Raw genomic sequence first — 18528 nt, forward strand, 5'->3', positions numbered from 1 at the left:
ATCTTCCAATGAATAGAAGTTTGCAATATATTTTGGTCAACAGCCACAACAAACATAAGTATAAACTAATGAAGGATTTAAAGAACGTAGATTCTGCTGAGTAATGAGTAATGATTACCTTGTTTTGGAAAGAGATATTAGAGTTTATGGGCTATTCGCATAGCAAATGCATGAACTAGGTGGTTTTTTCTGTATGTCGAAGAAGGTGAGAAGGTGTTTTTTAAGGGAAAAGGAGAAATGGACTAACATTGAAGTTGAATATGAAATAGTGTTTAAGTTTATTTTTAACCAAATTTTATATCAGATGGTTTGAAAGACAGTAATGCAGCAATGACAGCCACAGTACCCAGAGACAAGGTTGTTACAATATGTGGATGATTTGTTATTGTGTGCAACAAATGAACAACAATGTAAAACAGAAACAATAAAACTACTTATGTTTTTACATAAGGTAGGATGCAAAGTAAGCAAGGATAAATTGCATGTGGCACAATCCCAAGTAATCTTTTTTGGGCACTGTATAGGAAAAGAAACAAAACACCTTACAGCAGACAAAATAAATACTATAAAAGATGTTCCTGTGCCCACTACAGTGCGAAAATGAAGAGCCTTTTTAGGCTTGGTAGGTTATTGCAGAGAATGGATAGCCAACATCTCTGCATTATTAGACCCTCTGTATGAAACCACCAAGGGTAATAACAAGGGCCCATTGCAACTTACAGATAAACAGGTTGAAGTTTTTCTCCAAATAAAGGCAATCATTTTACAAGCACCAGCCCTGGGGTTACCAAATTATGATAAACCCTTTGTATTATTCTGTCATGAGCAGAAGGGCTTTGCACATGGTGTATTAACTCAAGAACACGGTGGCAAACAACGACCTTTGGGGTATTACTCAGAAAATTAGATCCTGTGATCAGAGGATCAGCTTCATGTATAAGAGCAGTAGCGGCAGCTGCTCTACTAAAAGACAAAGTGGGGGATATAGTGTTAGATCACTCCCTCACATTACAACTACCGCATGCAGTAACAGAAAATTTTAAATCAAGCTAAAACCAAACATTTGTCAACTGCCAGACTGACAAAATATGAGGTTGCATTATTAAGTCCGAGCAACCTAACCATTAAAAGATGTACAGTTTTAAATCCAGCCACCCTGTTACCACAGGATGAGGAAGAGGATTTAAAAGAGGGGAGTAGTAGTCTGGAAAGTAGCCATAATGATGAGCATGATGACTTCAGTGAGGAGTTTAATGCGCAGGGCTCAAATCACACTACAAATTTTTCTCATGACTGTTTAGCTTTGATGGATTCTGAGCATCAAGGGCTCCCCAATGTGTTTGAAGAGCTACTAACAAATCCTTATATGATCTTATTTGTAGATGGTTCCAGATACTACCACGAGGGGCAGCCCAAAACAGGGTATGCTGTAACTACTGAACAGCAAATACTCGTCCAAGAGGCCTTAGACCCAGGGCAATCAGCACAAGAAGCAGAACTTCAGGCCTTGATAGATGCCTGTATTATGGCTGAAGGGCAGAGAGTTAATATATACACAGACTCCAGGTATGCTTTTGGGGTAGCACATGATTTTGGCCTCATATGGCATAGCCGGAACTTCCTGGGGGCAAATGGTAAGCCAATAAAGTATGCAAGCCTCATAAAAGCATTATTTGAGGCCTAAGCAGCCCCTACAGAAGTGGCTATTTTAAAGGTAAAAGCACACACTAAGGAGCAAACGTTTGAAGTAAAAGGTAATAGATTAGCAGATAAAGCAGCCAAGGATGCAGCTTTAAAATCAGTAGCCATATATGTTGAAACAATTACAGAAACAAGCAATGCCCATGGAAAAGGAAGAGTGGAAAAAAAAGGGGAGCAACAGCACAGAATGAATGGGACACTAAAATTAAAAATACAGAAAGCTATGAGAGAAACTGGTAAATCATGGGTAGAATGTCTGCCCTTAGCTCTCTATTCTGTAAGAATAACCCCAAATAAAAAAACTAAGTTGAGTCCTTATGAAATATTGTTTGGTGGGCCACCCAAAACAGGGTGCTATTTTCCACAACAGATGGAACATAACTATGGCAATATGGTGACTTATATGGGAGAGTTACAAAGAAGACAATTAACTAAAGTGCATGGTCTAGTGTTCTCTTCCATTCCAGATCCAGATAACTTGTCTGGTACCCATTGTTTGAAGCCAGGAGATTACGTCTTTGTAAAAAGGCACGTCAGAAGGGCCTTGGAACCCAGATTTGAGGGTCCATATCAAGTGCTTCTAACTACACCTACCTCAGTGAAATTGGAAGGAAGGGATTCCTGGATACACGCAAGCCACTGTAAGAAGGCTACCACACCGGATCCCAATCCTGACCACTAATTGGGGTAATATACAGGAATGACACCTGATATGTGCAAAATGCAACACAAAGCCTACACATGTGTTTTGTTTTTCCATCACATGACTATAATACTGTCTGCTGCTCCAGGGCTATTGCAAAAAAATGTGACAGTTTGCACAGGTAAAGGTTACATACACCAAGAATAAGAAAACAAAGAACAATAATAAGGTGGAACATTACTTTTCCGACAGATAGTCATAAAAAGTGCAAGCGGGAGTGGTACGACACCTTGTTAGGAGCTACAGGGACAGGATTAGGCATAATGAATACAATAGACACTGAGGTCATACACACGAAACTTAGCAAAACAGGAGCAGATCTCAGTAAAATAGTTCATATGCAAGCTGATTGGATGCCCACAGTCTTTAACCCTTTGACTAAAAATATACAGTGGGATAAAGAGTTTTTGCAGATATACAACAGACTGTTATCTTTGAACCATGTTTACTACAGCATAATACCAGCATTTGTATATGGACATTGCATCCAAAAGAAAAAGAATATGAGACATTAATAGAGGTGGCTCCTCAGATGGTTTGCCTCATCACATATGATGAAGCAATAACACAAACTTATGGACTAGCTTACCCGTTCTCAGGGTGCTTAATAAATATAACACACTTACAATGGCAAGGGAAGTTGCTAATGTTCTATAAAGATAAAATGACACAGGTGGACAAAATGTTCATGTATAATTTAACATTACCTCAACTGACCTTAGATATAGGGATGATAGTGAGGGTAATTAATGAAACCAAGTTACTAAATGATCATCTTAAACAGGTAAATTATACCAATAATCATGCTAAAATGGTAACTATTATTGAAGGAAATGAGCTAAGAGGCATGGCTACCAAATTGAAGGAGGATTTGGAAAAGCATTGGTGGGATGTATTCACAGGGGCATCCCCCACAGTATCTGCTATGTTAAATATGCTGATACACCCAGTACTGATACTATGCATAATTATTACACTGCTTAGTTTATGGAACTGTTTTATTGTTTATAAAATGTTTTGCGCCCCCAGACCTTTTCAGCTATATTGATACCTTATCCTTACCTTCCTATTCAAACTATGTAGCACAAAAGGTGATCCCCTTTTTGTGAAATAAGTAACTAAGAAACTTGCTGGGCGCACTGCATATTTTTATACCTAATCTACCCCTGATTTATATTACAAGCCCCCCCCCCCCCCCCGGATGCCTCCTTTCGTCATACCTTAATAAGATGAATGTATGTGGATTATAAGACTTTGACTGAATGTATCTTTACCAGTGTCTAGGGTCCAGAAGGGATTCCATTCATTAAAGTAGGCAAAGTGCAGGTGTAATCCACAGACATAAAGAGACAGGTAGCATTTTAAAAGTATGATAAAAAGGAGGATCTGTGAAAGTTAATATGGTAAAAAGTATATATTGATCCAACTTATAAAATGAAAGTTGCTTTTCTTTGCTTTTCTGAATATAATACTGACACAAGCTTTTCTCTGTTTCTTTCTCATGTGAATATGCTGAGCTATATGTCAAACAATCCAGATATCAGAAAGGAATATCTGTTTTACAATACGCCCAGAGCCCGTGGTGAAAATGAAGACAATGAACTATCCTTGGAGATAAGCAGTTACAGGCCTTAACATCTTGAGCAGTGACTAAACAAAAAGATGTATAGACTCTTTGCTGCTGATACTATGTCCAATTTCACTGTGAACATGCAATAATTTCTAGATAACAAATGTGCCTGCGAGCACACTTTTCATGTATAAATAAAGCGGTCTGACTATAGGGCAGTCAGAATTGATTCTCATTCAGCCCTGCAAATGACTGAGTGTGTCTCTTTCCTATCGATCGATAACCCATTTATTGCACAGGTACCAGAGCTGATAAGTTACACTATTGGGGTGTAACTCTGACAGTTAATTTAAAATCCTTGGAGGTTCAGAGGGTTGCTCAGAGTCCTTGCAAGACTGAAAACTATGTATAATAAGCTTCCTTCCCCCTCTCCTTTAACTACTCTCACCTTGTACTGCCTCCTGTCTCACCCCCTGCCCCCTCTTTTCCCTGAGTGGCTACCTGCACTGCTCAGCTGTAACAAAATAGGACAGACTTCATTTTTTGCACCCCCTTTCTTCATGTCACTTGCACTTGGTCGCCTAGCGACCATCCTCCCTTATTCCTCTTCGGCACTATTGCTGCGCCTGCGATTCCTTTAAGTTACATACTGACTGTTTTATCATGTAGCACACAAATAGCAACGTTTCATTTCAGTGTACAAATAAGGTATCAAGTATTTGTGTGCCTCATGCAAAAAGAGTCAGTATTTAACTTATGTTAGAGTAGTGTGATGTGTAACACTTTGAAAGTACTGGTGATTTCTTTACAATTGCAATCATGTTTAACAGGTATTGTTGTTACTATGCCGCAAAGTATCACTAAAGATTCTTTACACACACACACACACACACACTCTGACAGATCTGACTTGAAGATAATCCTGAATGTGGCTTAATTTGGAGGCCTGGCCCTTTCAGAGGCCATTACCAATGTAAATGGTATTGCCAAGCAATGACACATTTTTACACCACGATCCAATCTCAAATTTGGACACTAACTATTTGGAGCACACATTGTGAAGGGCACAAAACATGTCCAGTATGTGCTGGCTAACAATGTGCATATTAATACACATTTTAGTTGCGCAAAAAAGGAGTATGTGTGGGCTTGGAATGGAACATTGCATGGCTGGACCAATGAACAATAAAGGTAATGTATTACATATCACAAATAGCTTACAATGAAATAACACACTAAAAAGGGTGGATAGTGGTTTATCTGGTGTTCCAAAGTTGGTTTACAGGCAACTCTTCTAACATTTAAGGGACACTGAGTATATTTCTTAATTAAGAGGTTTGTGTACACATACCATGTTGACCTCAAGCAGAGAAAAGACTAAATAATCCCTAGTAAACAAGCAACCACACATACAAACCTCCTAACAAACCATAATGGCTATTAGTCTCAAACCACTCCAGAGAGTGGGTTTGTAGGCTACGGTGTGTCTGTGGCAAAGAACAAAATAACCACACATGCATTCAATATACTGTACAAGTAGGCATGTTCCGAAATGGGACCCAAAGCACTATGTATGGATTGTTGTGTATGCCAAGAGGAAGCACTGCAGTATAGTAATCAGCAAATAATTCCTTGGGACAGATTGGTGACACTATTGCAGGTTAAGATTTATTTATTACATAGATGATTCCAAACTTGCTTCAAAAAACATAGCAAAGAAGTCAGTGGTTTGTGTGTCAAAGTTCCTTGAATGAAGAGTTGACAATCTGGCCAAAGTGAAGAAATACATAAGCAGGCTTAGAGCATTGGAGAAATACTTCAACATGTAGGGAAACACGAAATGCACAACTCCAAAATCCAGGCCAACGTGCCCTGATGAATGTGAAACAAACATTTACTAAGGCAATATTAGGTCACAACTAACTTGCATTTATGTACCTAGTTGATGCCTTGGTGCACTAGAAGGTGGCCGCTGAATTGTAATGTTCAAAAGGTCTGGTCAGGTTCTACACAATATTCTCTAATACTGGCTTGTGTGTTTGAGCTATATCTTGGTTTCAGAGTGTTCTATTTGACAGGAAAGTAACCCCAAACCCATAAGTAACATACATAGCACATGGCCATACGTTGACTTAGCAGACCCACACATTTAATGCTTATAAACGTCAATATTGCATGCAGCACACACACTTGACAGTTACATTTTAGTGATGAAAACACTATAGATACTTACATTTGTCAACAGCCTTTACCATGGCCACATCCACCAGTTCCAATGGAAAGTGCTATGGCACTGAGGCCAGCACAATATGCCTGATGGATGAAACAGCCTGTATATATAAAAAACACAAAAAAAAGTGTCTCAAATGTGCACTTCTCAACACTGTATGTGTTGCACAATAACATATAAACCTCACATGCCTCACTGACCAGTGTTAGGCTACAATTTCAATACAAATATTTGACATTAACACTTTGACAATAGGGAACATTTACATACTAGACCATTCTGCCCTTTAGTTAAATAGCTAATACAAGCAGCAAATGTGCAATGTTTGGACTGTTCAAACTGGACTCTACATTTCAACACAAGGACGTTGATGTAGGCACATTAGCCAGTAATTGAAATCAAATACATTAAGGTGCATTTTACATAAAACACTGACGTTAAACTTTGAGGCATTTAACGAGACATCCAACACACAATTCAAAAATAACTTACAGGTTGTCATTGATTTAACTATTAGGACACATGTAACACATTTCAGTAGCACACCAGCCCATGTATATTTCTATCCACATTTGGTCTGTCCATACATTAGTGATTCATATTTTAAGTAAGCTTGGTCATTATTACAGCAGAGAGCATTGTTGTTTAAAATAAAACAGTACCAATAACTCTTTTACCTCAAAAATATCTCTCCACTACATACTGCCTGAAGTTGGACCCACGCACTGCTTCACGAGGGGGGTCTTCACGATCTTCCTCCTCCTCCTCGTCCACCCCAGCAACCTCATCCACGACCCCTGGAGCCCCACTCCGGATGGCTATATTATGGAAGACCACACAAAGAGCGATGATCTTATAAGCTTTCCTCTGCTCATACATGAGGGCACCACCAGACCGGTCCAGGCAGCGAAAACGCGCCTTTAAAACCCCAAATGCCCTTTCTATGACCGATCTGGTAGCCACATGAGCCGAGTTATATGCCTCTTCCTTCTCTGTGTGTGGGTTCAAGATCGGAGTGAGGAGCCAAGGGCAGGAGGCATACGCATTGTCACCTATGTAGGATGAGAGGAAAGACATAAGAAACAAACTTTAATACAATTTAAGAGTAAGATTAGACCAGCGTCAATATCCAAACAGACTATAATATGGCTCATAGCTTATCTTTATGCTAAATAGTTAGGTACATGAGTCATAATACTGTATAATTACCATCCGTTGTAAACTAACAATGTCAAAGAAATGCCTCAAACCAAAGTGCATTCCAGATTTTCTTATTACACTTGACCCAAAAATAATACTTACTCACCTGCCGGTTTAAACTTTTCTCAGAACACATAACCTTAACTGTTAGGTCTGTTTGTGTAATTGCCCTACATTACCATTAATTCTTCTAAATGTGGGGAAATGTATTTTAGTACTGTATAGGTGGTCCAACTATAAACACAAGGCATATGCACTATATAACACATTGTGTAACAGTAACATCTCATGTAAAATATTATATATAAACTATTTTTGATATACATTATTACTAACAAATTCACCTTTACAGATTCAATAGATTCTTATAATTACCATGAAGGCACGCATCTCCATGTGGCCTGACACCCCCTTGCCTCTGTTGCAATCTAGGCCACAACTCTGAATTACGAAAGGCATAGGAGTCATGGGTACTCCCCCCCCCATTTTGCAACCAGGTTCCGAATCTGGAGAGACGTGTCACATATGGCCTGGACATTGATTGAGTGGAAATGCTTGCGGTTCATCAAAACCGAAGCATTCCCACTCACCGGAACCAGAGCCACATGCGTCCCATCTAATGCCCCTATGACGTGCGGAAAGCCAGCTATGGTGGAAAACTGCTGCTTAATCCGCACAAGAGACTCTTCATCGAGTGGCAGAGGGATAAACTGGGCAAGCCGCAACAGGAACGCCCTTAGCACAACCTTCAGCACACGGCTGAAGGTGGCCTGGGACATACCTGCCGCGACCCACACTGTGGTCTGGAATGACCCAGACGCACAGAAGTGCAGTACCGCCAAAAGTTTGGTCAAAGGCGCTACTGCTGTCGGGATGTTGCGCATTGGCACCAGGTCACTCTGCACAATGTGCAGGGTGTCCAAGATCACATGTGGAGGAAGCCGATAGCGATGGACAACCTCTGCATCCGACATCCCAAAGAGGCTGTCATGTGGCCTGAAGAAACGCTCCCTCGGGTGGCGATGTTGTCCTAGTTGCTGGTTTGGATGTGGCGGAGGAGCAGGCTCCCCGTGAAACAGGTTGTAGTCCAACTCCAGGAGCCCCTGTATGTGTTGCAAAAGCCAGAGTTAACAAACCAAAAAGTAGATGACACATTTCCACCTTGCTTATGTCAACTTTGCCACAAATGATGCAACTAATACTTACAATATAGTGCAAATTCATCTTCCTGCTTTGTGTGGCAAAGTACAGTCCATATTTATTGAATTCTACATAAAAAGAAAAACAAAAATAATAAAATTATTCAACAACTCCAGCCCTATTGAATGAGCAAACACCACCTCACCATATAGAAACACCACCGAAGTGCATGCAAACGTGATATTCACCAGAGGCAAATCACCTTGAGCAAATCACATTAGTTACATAAGGTAAGGTGTAATCATTTATGGATTGAGAAACACAAAATACAGAGAGTTAAGCAAATAGTAAAACAGTAATACAAAACACCATTGAAAACACACTAAAACACCACGTAAAATACCACATGCTCCTTAATAGTGCCAAACCCAATACAATTTATTATGCAAAAAAATGGTGCCACTCAATACTTACCACACACACAGACGCAAAGTTTTTGTTTTTCCCCGCGCAAATCAGACCTCTGACAACCAAAATCTGTGGGGGAGGGTGAGCAGTAAACAAATAAAGGCAGGAAGAGGGAGAAAAATTAGTCTCATCACTACATTATAGAGGTCTGTATGCAGTCCCTCATCAAAGTATACACAGTGCAAGAATGTATCTAACTTCAAATGTAAACAAACACTTTTCATCTAACATCCAAAAGTCAATCTCTAAAAAAGTTTGTTAACCCCTTTCAGCACCAAGTGAGGTTGCATAAAACATATAGCCATATACAGGGCTGCCAAGAGGAATTCAGGGCCCCGGTACAACAAATTCACCCCCTCATAGCTGAGCATGGTAAAAAAAATTGCGCCGCCTTACGGTGCTGCAAAATTTTTTGGGGTTGTGGTCGTGCATTTGGGGGCGTGGCAAATTCGCCATTGGGGCGTTGCTAACACATCAAAATCACTCGGCTCTCAATTCGCACGAGTGTCACATATGTCCAAGCACTCCTGGCTTTCAGGACATCTACCACCAAAGTGTAGTATAGAAAAAATGCAGTGTGTACACAAAGAGTTCAGTCTTGGCCTACGCCTTACATTGGGCACAATACTCACCAAAAATTGACATTGTCCCTACTAGAATCACAACATTTCACATACTGTCCTGCTCTCTCCTACCTGTTCTTCTCACTTTCACCACCTGTTGCTGCATGTTTCTTAAGTTGCGGCTTGTCTGGATCCTGGGGGCCCTATTTGGAAAAAAATAGCTACATTTAGATAATTCCAAACAACCCTGGCGTTAAATCAATACCATCCACGATTAATAATTAGGCCTTCCTCCAGCTCCAATATTACAATAATGTGCCCCTTCATCATCGCCATGCCTTATGATCACACTGCGCCCTCCATGCTGCTTTTGCCCCCTCATCTGGCTCCCCTTCATCACACTATACTATGCTGCTCCCCCCCTTTTTCAATCCCACTGTGCCATGCCTCCCCCCTTTTTAACCCCACTGTGCCATGCGGCCCACCATTTTTTAATCCCATTGTGCCATGCTGACCCCTGTTTTTTTACCCCACTGTGCCATGCTGCCCCGTTTTTTAACCCCTCTGTGCCCCCCCTCGTTTTTTAACCCCTGTCATGCTGTCCCTCTCCCCGTTTTTAAACCCTCTATGCCCCCCCTCATTTTTTAACCCCTGTCATGCTGCCCCCTCCCTCATTTCTTAACTTCTCTGTCATGCTGCCCACCCCCATTTTTAACCCCTCCATGCCCCCCTCATTTTTTAACCCCTGTCATGCTGCCCCCTCGCTCATTTTTTAACTTCTCTGTCATGCTGCCCCCCCCCCGTTTTTAACCCCTCTATGCCCCCCTCATTTTTTAACCCCTGTCATGCTGCCCCCTCGCTCATTTTTTAACTTCTCTGTCATGCTGCCCCCTCCCCCGTTTTTAACCCCTCTATGCCCCCCTCATTTTTTAACCCCTGTCATGCTGCCCCCTCCCTCATTTTTTAACTTCTCTGTCATGCTGCCCCCCCCCCCGTTTTTAACCCCTCTATGCCCCCCCTCTTTTTTAACCCCTGTCATGCGGCCTCCCCATTTTTTAACTCCTCCGTGCCCCCCCTTGTTTTCCTACCTTTTCTCCTTTCTTGGTCTTCTCTGCTACTCTGTGCTCCATACTGACTGAATGCTGGGCATGACATGATGACATCACACCCGACATTCAGACAGTCTGAATGAAGCACAGAGCAGCAGAGAGGAGCGATGCTGGCTCCGCAATCAGGTGAGTATGTTTTGGTTATTTATTTAAACTAGCCTGCTCCCCCCACCAACGACCAAGCCCCCCCCCTGCAAAGAAAAAAAAAAAGAAAGAAAGAAAAAAAAAAAAAAAAAAAAAGCAGCAGCGCAAGGGCCCGGGCCGGGCCCCCTGACATGCCCGGGCCGGGGAAATTAGTACCCGCTTCCCCCCCCTCTCTGCGGCCCTGGCCATATAGAAAATGGCCTTTCTAGCTCTCAAACACATAGCAATGCTTTGATAAGTAAGTAAACATACTGAAGGTTGACAAAGGTACAGCAGTAAATGTCTTGAGGCAGCATTTGTCCATCTGCAGTATACTCACCCAAGACAACCGAAAGTCCCAACAGCACAGAAGTTCTACAAAGACGTTTAAAAATACCACTGTGATTAGATAATTATATGCCGGTGAGTACGCCGGGCGGCATTACGAGCACACAGATGCTTTCAGAGTGGCTGAGTGTGTTTAGTTTGAAAAGCTATCTGGCATGTTTCCAAAGTGTATTCCAAGTATAGTAAGTGTATTTTGTAATGATTAATCACATATTTGACAAATGAGCTTAGCTGTTTGTGTTGTTCAAAGATCATGGTTTAATGAGTGTACATTTGAAAGGTATGCAAGAGGACATACTTGCCATTTGGTGTAGACGATAGTGTGGTGGCCACAAGTCAACCTTCGGTACAAAGTGCTAATAAGACCCTGCTGTAAGTTTCCACACAAATAATAACAGTAAAGTAAGGTACGCGTATGCTCATGAATCGCATTTGCGATCATTCATTGTTTCTATTTTAGTATTTACAGCTCTACAGGTTTTGAAAATCAGTCATTTTTGTGTGTGTGTCTAGGCGTAGTACTTGATTGCACGTTAACCCTCATGTATACAGGTACAACACAGAAAAGCAGCTGAACCTAATAAGTTGATTGCAAACACTTTTAGGATTCATCCACAAATGAAAGTGGTGTAATTCCCAAAATGACCCCTAAACCCCTTTGGGCCAAAAATGTCCTAAATGGTAAAGGAAATGTTTTACCAACATTTAAAATACAGGTGTGATTTAAATTTTTATACGTTACAGAGTGCATATAACAAGGAGTGACACCTGTAATCGTTTCTCGTAAAATGATTGGCATTATCCCTACCTATAAATCCCAACACTTGTTACTAGCTAAGGTTGCTGGTCTGTATTTCATTCTATGCAATTGACATCATTTTGAGATTACTTGCTAATTGGTGTAGCGGTTAGAGAATGCAGCTTTGCAAACTCAAAACCTGAGTTCAATTCCTCCCCATTGAGTTCCAAAGTGTCTCTATTGTAAAAGTTAGCTAGCTCTATTTTCAAATACTTCTGCCGTTAAAAGTGACAATGTAGCAGTATAAATCTGACTAGCGTTTTTTAGCAATTTGGTTAACATACAATAGGAAAAATGTGTAGATACAAGACCCATTTTACATTGAGAATAAACCTAAGATATTGTGGTTTAGGCCAAATTTGCCCATACATTTACAATTTGCTAGGACTCCATGTAAAAGTGAAAAAGGCCTTATTCAGGATACGTTAATGTTTTTGCACGTACTTGCCATCCATTTTGGCTCCCCCCCCCTACCAGGGGCTTGCTGTCGACAGCTGCACAGTTTTAAACACAATCAGAGCGGCGGGACAGCACACTGTCACTGCTGAACGGACCTGCACATACTGTGGAGCTGCCGGCAGCCTTAGAACACAGAAAGGGGGCGGGGCCTAAATCGCCCCCCCTAAAATCGCCCCGGGTAGGGCAAATGTCTGGGTCCGCCCCTGGTATGTTGTGCATATTAAGTTGTAATTTTTAAAAGCGCAGGATGCATTTAGAGCAGTTTAATAGTTGTTTTAGCTAACTGTTTTGGACTTAAACATGACCCTGAGCTTCTTTAATTTTTAGCAAGGATTTGAGACATGAGTGACGTCAGTTTCCCGTAAACGCACAGAGGTAACGCCTACTGATCTTAAGTTAAAATCCATGACGCCTACTCTTCTCAAGTGATCTCTCATCTCCGCCCACTCCACGCCCACTCTCCTCCCATTCCCACCCCTTTCTTCTCAAGTGGTCAGCCACCGTCACAAATGTATTTGCGATGGAGTTTGAGTTTTTGCGTTAGAGTTGCCTTTGAGTGTCGGATATGCTCTGTTTGAGCAGTGTATCTGGTGTTTTACGCTCCTTAACTCCCATTTTCGCTCATGCGCAGAGACAACTACTAAATTATCTGCATACGGATGCGTTTGCGTACCTTGATGAATCGGGCCTAAGCTATCTAGTTTAAACACAAAAATGTGCAACTATATTCATGTTATTCAATTGTCTTTGTCCTTTGAAACCAATGTCCCCAGAAATGATACTTTTGTAAAAAATTTAAATAAGTATTCTTATATTGAGAATACATTTTTGAGAAAAGGTTAGATGTATAAAGATCTTAGGAATATAAGCAATTTTTCTTTTTGCCAAAAATGGCAATTTAGAGATGTTTTTCATTCTAGGGATATGTGCACATTGGAATACACCATTCTGTTTTTAACACTTGATCAGAGATCACGTTAATCTCTGAAGAAAACAGCTCCTGCACTATCTCAGTTTGAAAAATGCATGTAGCAACATGGTGAAGAATACATAGAACAAAGCTTACTTTGTCTGTTTGAACCCCATTTACTGGTCAGAGGGGCCTATTTATTATAGTTAATTTACTTGAAAATGCACTGAAAACAGCTGTTTTCAAGGAATGTACGCATATTTAAGTATATTTCTAATCTATCAACACTGCATCGCAGCAGATATCATATCAAACTGTTGTTTTCGGGGATTTACCTCTAGATTAACCGCTAAATTACTATGTATTATTCTAGCATCGCAGCAGATATCTCAGATATCTGCTGCTTTGCATTTCTCATTGTTTTACTGAGCACTCCCCACAACAGTGTATGGGAAGTGCTCAGTAACGCTATGTATTAAAGTCTAACTAGAGAAAATGTTCTCTTTTTCTACATGTTAATGTACGCCATCTGAAGCTGGGATACATTAACATATCTGAAAATCTTCGCAGCTGTCAGCTCTGCTCTAAGGAAAAGAGCTGGATGGCGCATGTGTGGAGGGATCATGTGATCCCTCCCTGCCACTTATCGTACCTTTTGCCTTCCAGGATGTTAGTGCGCATGCACCAAGTTTTCGGTCGGCGCATGCGCACTAACAAAAAAAAAAAGAGAAGATCACCGCAGCCTTCAAAACTGAGAAAAGACTGCGATGAACAGGTGTCACTTCTCAGAGACAGCAGGTTATCTGCACTGCTGTCCCTGAGAAGTTTTTTAATACATTGCCGTTACTTTTCAATCCTTATCAAGGAGATATGGATTGAAAAGTATCAACTGAAAAAATGAAGGGTCATAAATAGACCCCTTAATGCTAGCTCATTTCCAGCTGGACACCACAAGCATTTTCAGCCATAAATGATTATACATAATAAGGGACAGTGATTTGGAGAGCCAAAAACTGTAATAATTGCACAATTATGGTGCTAAAAATACCAAGTTAAGCTCACATCTTTACTATTATCACAACTCTTGGTCTTTCCATCACAAATACTCAGAGTGCATTTTTATTTTCTTGCAATATTTTGACCATACTCCTTGAGTGAGAAGGTCCATTCCGATCTCTGATGTTTGAAATTGAGCGTTATGACCTGGAACCTGTAGTGAACAGTAAATAAAGGAGACAAAAGGCCTCTGGATATTCTCCTGAAATTCATTGATACTATACTGTGAAGATACCGAGTTTATCTGGCCCAATGCTACCCACTTCACGCTGGCTGGCCACCCATGGGTGCCTTCCTATGCTAGGGAAGCCTACCCAGTACCTTCTAGGATTCGTATAGTCACTCAGGCAAATGCAGTTATAAAAATACAACAGTATATTTATTGTCATACAAACAACACTAGAATATTATGTACACGGAGTAAATAAATGCCAGGCAGGTTTACCACATCATCTCTCCCTTACCCCATTAGTTTAAGGAGTTATAGTCACCTGGCTGTCCAGACTTTCCGACCCATGAATCTCTCTCAGCAGCATATATAGACTAGTAGAGAACGACAACTCAAAAACTAGATTTTGCAGTCTTCATGATTGAAATCCCAGAATAAACACCCTTCCCCCTGGAGTCATTCCTTATATCTCAGGTCTAATTTCCACAGTCTTTCCCCTCCCTGGGCAAACCCCTGGGTCTATTCTTCTTAACCATTGGTTAGTGCAGAACTAGGGGGTTTGGACAGGGCAGTGAAGATGAGCTGTCCTTTCACAGAAGCCCCCTGCTGGGATGCAGACAGAACGTCTGGACTAGTCCTAAGGAGAACAATTGATGCTAATTGGCTTCCCCTACTTCCAAGGATAAGGTAGCATTGAGCCCCTCCTAAAATTAACCCCTTACACTACTTTGTGATGTCACAAGGTCCCCAGCTGTTCCATGCTTCCTGTAGAGGAAGGAGGGGGGAGAATGAATGCAGCTCCAGCCCTCTCACTTGTATTGTGGACACCTGATCTTTACCCATAACCCTCCTGGCTTCAGTTTAAGGACAATGAATAACATTACTGCAAGTCATCAATATATAATACACAATATACATATTTACATTGAACTAAAATGTCCCCTTAACCACATGTACTTGGACAATGCTGTTGTAGTCTGGTGAGCTGGGGAACAAAAGCAAGGGCTATAAAAAGTACTATAATCCACATTATGTGAGAAACGAGACACAGAATGGTTAGCGTATCACACTCGTTTCGTCACATATACATATTTATGAAGAGTACTGCAATCTTTTAAAAACATTTTATTTTTCACCAGTCTTTGGCAATTTTGGAGCTATATGTTAGGAGCATTTTTATATAGAGCAGGGTCTTCTCACCTCTTTGTTTGTTTTACCCAGTTGGTTTATTACTGTGTTTTTTGAAAAGCACTACGGAATTTGCTGGCACTATATATAAATAAATGATGATGATAGCTTTTGCACACATGCAAACAAAATGCTGCTGTGACTTTGTCATACATATGCACTTTGCGACTAATTTTATATAAATCCAACTGTAGCACGAAGCTATGACTGGAAGCGTGTCCCACAGGAACAAAATTTCATAAAATGATGTTGGCTCAGCAAACTACCAGCTTGCTGCATGAGTTGGCATATTAACACACATAATCTTTGCTATGCATAGGTTAAAATTCCTTACCCTACCCCGCTTCCCAATTACAGCCTTATTTCTGTTTTATTCTATTAGACCAATGGAACTTTTTTCTATATATTTATTAAGCTGATTAGAGGCACCATTTCTTTTGTATTTTTGGTTCTGTGGAATCCTAAAAGCAAACACTTTGACAATGTTAAATATGCCTTGATAGGTGATAAGTGACAGTATTGTTTCAGGCAAAATAATAATAATCTCTAAATTTCTTTAACAACTACATTGACAGAATTGAAATATCTTAAAGAAACACATATTTGAAGTGAGCAATGTCATATATGTATTAGATTATGTTCAGACATTTATACTTGCCATAGCTACTTTGTGTTGGTGGCCAGACCAGTTTCAATGTTTTTGCTATTTTTTAAAATGAAAACATTGAAGTGAGAAAAAAAATATAAAAAAATGTGACATGCCAAGTGATCCATGTCAGATGGAAAGAGGGAAGAGTCTCTGAGCTGTTTTCTCTCTCATTGTCTGGTATGATATTCGACTATCGATACAGTCAGTGTAGCCCATGCTACAACATCAGCAGAAGCATGAAGCACACTCCTGACTATCACAATCTGGCCAAACTCACTATTATTCAACATCTACATTCATATGGGATCAAAATTAAAAACTGGAACAACAAGCAGTGGTCTAAGTCCAGGAAAGGAGTCCTGCAGAGTGGCAAAGTCTTTGAAGTACCTATTTATTCCCTGCCCCAATTATGTATTCCAGAGTATGGAAATATTCCAACGATCCTGGTTGAAGTATGTAGGTAGTTGGAGAACCATGCCCACACTGAAGAACTTTTCAGGAAGTCTGGATCTGTTGTGCGACAGAAACTGCTAAAGTCTAAGCTCGATAGAGTAGATAAGTCCTCCTAAATGCTTCTCTTTGTGATGTTGCTGGCATTCTCAAGCAGTTTTTCAGAGAGTTACCAGAGCCCATAGTACCTGCAGATCTCCAGGATGCTCTGTACAAGGCCCAAAACTTGAGCAATGAAGAGGACAGGACTTCTGTCGCCATGCTCATCTCCTGCCTAATAACTCACCACACAGTTCTCATCCTGCGATACGTTTTCAACTTTCTGCATGCTGTGTCTAAGAGATCTGATGCAAACAAAATGCACAGCAGTAACCTGTCCGTGATATTTGCTCCTTACCTTCTACAATCAGGACAGTGGTAGTTGGTGGCTGATCCCTTCTCAGAGACCAGCCACTTCCTTCCTGTGGCTGCGGATCTAAAGATCCGTCCATCCCTCCCTTCCTTCCTCTGTGTGATTGTCTCCGGTCTCCGTAAAAGCCAAATATCACATAGGCCGCGCAATACGTGACAGGTGCCATCCCATGTAATCAGATCTGCAAGATACAGCAACAGCTGGAACAAGGTAAGTGTGAGGGAGAGTAGGTATATTATTTTAACGTGTGAGGGAGGGTAAGTATGTTGCTATAACGTGTGAGGGGGAGTATTTAGTTATAACGTGTAAGGGGGGGTATGTTAAGATAATTTGGGTGGGAGGTAGCCTATTATTTTAGTGGTGGAATGTAGGTGGGGTGTCAGACGCCGGGAACCCGCTAGCTGAGAACCGGCTCCCTTACCTCTCCGGTGCTCGCTTTTTGTATTAAAGCCCTTTTCAGCCTTCTATTGGTTGAGGGAATTCCCTCCACTATTTAAACCTGCCTCTTCCTCTCCTCTGAGCCTGTTCTTAGGTCCAGTTTGGATTCTCCTAGTGGATGTCTCCTCCAGTCTGAAGCTTCCTGCAGTCCGCAGACCATTCCAGGCTTCCCAGCTCTCTGCTATTCCAGCGGTCATCCTGCAGTCCGCAGATCATTCCAGGCTTCCCAGCTCTCCGCTATCCCAGCGGTCATCCTGCCGTTCGCAGACCATTCCAGGCTTCCCAGCTCTCCGCTATCCCAACGGTCATCCTGCAGTCCGCAGACCATTCCAGGCTTCACAGCTCACCGCTATCCCAGCGGTCATCCTGCAATCCACAGACCACTCCAGGCTTCATACCATTCCGCTATCCCAGCGGTCATTCGCGCAACCCACAGACTACTCCAGGCTTTACAGCTCTCCGCTATCCCAGCGGTCATCCCTGCAAACCCGCAGACCATCACAGCTCCACGCTGCTCCACTATTTCCATGGTTATCCATGGAGCCCACATATCCCTAACTCACTGGATCCTGCCCCACTCCCAGAGGACCGCAGCCTGCGTGGCGGTTGCCGCGAAGTACATACCACCTTGCGGGGGGTTCCAGGTGAAGGCCAGCCGCTACGTTAGACTCCGCGCCTCTGGTGAGTGTTAGTATTGGCAGGTCAGGGGTCTGTATCCCAGCTAACCGTGACAGTAAGAACAGGCCATGATGGATCCCTCCACGGAACCCTCAGCAAAGGACCTACTCCAGCACCTGGTCTCCCGGGTAGAACAGCAGGATGCTATACAAAGTCAGTTATGAC

At 41.6% G+C, this 18528-nt stretch overlaps 1 long non-coding RNA gene and 1 pseudogene across 1 annotated transcript; one reads left to right on the forward strand and one right to left on the reverse strand.

Moving 5' to 3' along the window:
• Nucleotides 1–5636: 5636 nt before the first annotated feature.
• Nucleotides 5637–8187, reverse strand: LOC142106971 (uncharacterized). The gene is made up of 3 exons (XR_012679829.1): nucleotides 6882–8187; nucleotides 6208–6304; nucleotides 5637–5846 (listed from the first exon to the last, which is right to left on the reverse strand). It is a non-coding gene; the product is annotated as an uncharacterized LOC142106971 (long non-coding RNA).
• An 8377-nt stretch (nucleotides 8188–16564) lies between these two features.
• LOC142105372 (inactive Rho GTPase-activating protein 11B pseudogene) lies at nucleotides 16565–17256 on the forward strand (annotated as a pseudogene).
• The last annotated feature ends 1272 nt before the right edge of the window (nucleotides 17257–18528 follow it).

The sequence above is a fragment of the Mixophyes fleayi genome, chromosome 1, assembly GCF_038048845.1.
Source record: "Mixophyes fleayi isolate aMixFle1 chromosome 1, aMixFle1.hap1, whole genome shotgun sequence".
NCBI classification, from domain to species: Eukaryota; Metazoa; Chordata; class Amphibia; order Anura; family Limnodynastidae; genus Mixophyes; species Mixophyes fleayi.